The sequence below is a fragment of the Haliaeetus albicilla genome, chromosome 1, assembly GCF_947461875.1.
Source record: "Haliaeetus albicilla chromosome 1, bHalAlb1.1, whole genome shotgun sequence".
Lineage (NCBI taxonomy): Eukaryota > Metazoa > Chordata > Aves > Accipitriformes > Accipitridae > Haliaeetus > Haliaeetus albicilla.
This window is the reverse complement of record NC_091483.1, coordinates 70,780,049-70,782,430: the sequence shown is the minus strand read 5'-3', so window position 1 is coordinate 70,782,430 and position 2,382 is coordinate 70,780,049.

Genomic DNA, 2,382 nt, shown 5'->3' with positions numbered 1-2,382 from the left:
TGCGTTTCTGTTATTTCCAAAATCACTGAAAAGGAGGAGATTGAATTCTTCTTTGATGGGGGAAAAATGGAGAAATGGTCACTGGAAAGCTGTGAAATTCTTTAAAACATCAAACAATTCTTCAAGCCTGGCTTCCTAATGTTAATCATCCTGCTTTCATATGCAGAGATCTAAATAAGATTTTTCAGAAGGAAAATAGTCCCACACATTGGCATAACACTGAGACAGAGGAAGTTCTAAGCACTCAGATTCTCAAGAGCGGCTTTTCTCAAACGGTGAAGGAAACATCAGTGATATACCCACGTAAAATACAGCGCAGTAAAAGCCAGAAGGATTGCTCTGAGAGTCAGTACTCCGAGCTTGCAGATGCAGCAGGAGGGAGAAATTGCGCTGCAAGGCAGATGATGTACCGTACCTCCTCGCACCGTCTGTAGACCTGCAGATTCGTCTCTTAGCGAAGAGAAGGTGCCAAAATAACCCGAGGGGAGACGAGCACTCTGGGTCTGGGGAGAGGCAGTACTGACAGACGAGGCTTCTCGCTAGTCCCAGCTACCAGACCCACCGCTTTGCTAGGCTGGGGCAGAAAGGTGACAGTCCTGGTGAGGAGGAGGCAGAGCTCTGGCAGAGGGATTGGGGGAGACAACAGTGATGGGATATACTTAAAGGCAAGGAAGCACTGCTTTAGGGGTAAAGTGAGGTTGATCTTTTACTGATCTCTTCCCAGGTTAATCCTGCTTATGATTTAAACAGTCATTTAAATGGCTAAAGTTATCTGATTTAGGAAAGCACAGTAATGTTTTGGCTGTTATACAAATGGATTCTAAACAGCATCTAAGTAACACAAGGTCATGCAGATACCCAAATGATCCTCTATTAATTTAGAATATTACATGAATTTAAAGGATAAGATCAATTTCAACAGAAGATTGACTTAACCACTGAACCATTTATTTAAAACAAAAAGTACATAAACAAACCTTTCACCAGGAATGCTAGGATGCGATCCTAGACTTCTCTTTGGCCTTGAACCACTTCAGATTAATTGGTTTGGAGCCAAAGGAGGTGCATAATATAACATCACAATTTATATTTAGGAAAACTCATTAGAAATGAAGAAGTTATGTAACTCCTCAGAGAAAGCAAAAGAAATGTAGGACAAATTATACTCAAACACTGCAGTTAAATTATTTTAACAGCAGGGTAGCTTTAAAAAAAACTGTTAGGACAAAATCCTACATAGCACGGGGGAAAAAAGCTTTTACATCTTACTGTAATTAGAAACTCATCAGGTTAATGGGGCAATTTTTCAAAAGCTGCCATTTAAGTTTTTGCACATGGCATTGATCTTGCTGTATTTCAGTTTGCAAATAGAACTTGTCCAAGGGAAAAAAAAAAAGCAATCGGGCATTTTCTCATGTACATGTAAATTCAAACCTCTGTATCTTTGCATCTATGCTTTCTCATTCAATTTGTACTTGTGATGATAGAATTCTAAGAAGATTTCACTTTCACTTCAGTATCCAGTGATTGAAATTGCCAAAAGCAGCAAGTGATTTGGGGTATCTCACTCAGTCTTCAGCAGGGAAACTCAAAGGCTTCAAGAAAGCAAAGGGAAGGGAGCCAGCTAGTCTAGATCCACTCTTAATTTGAGCACTTAAAATCTGAGGCATGGGAAATTAATGATCACTTTTGATAAATCAGGTCAGCACTTTTTAAAGTTGATCAATATTTATGATGAGAAGAACTGGCGAAATGGTGAAATGAATGGAAAGGAATGCAGCATAATGGAAAAAGTTTTCCGAAACAGCCAAATGAGAGAGGAGCCTAAATCTGTTGGGATTTCATTTATTGACTATGGCAGTTTTCATAGGTCTTGTTTTGTGGCTCCTAAATATGCTTCTTATTTACAAAAATATCTAAATGTCTAAAGACAAAGATGGGGGATGTACAAAACGTCTACTCACTTCAGATGACTAACAAGTGAAATTATGAAGAAAAATAAGAGGGAGCCTGCAAAGCAAGTCATGAATGAGCCAGCTACCTTTACTGAAAGGATGAATTGTTCCTTTAGAAGTAATGAATTCTTAGGATTAGGTGCCTAGACTACAGCAGCTCTTCACTGTAAGTAAACTTTTTTTTTATAAAGTTTTAAATAAAGTACAGTGAAAAACAGAGAACTGCAAACAGACATGTTACTAAACAGCAAGATACTGTGCTGACTATTATATTCATATTTTTCAGGGTGGGTGGAGCAAGGGAATGAAGTAAATAGTAATTCAATGAATGAAGTAAAACTGTAACTAATTAACTAGTATCAGAAGGGGACTCTTGACTTAAAAATGTATTGCTATTAACATATAATATTACTAGTTTTATATCCTG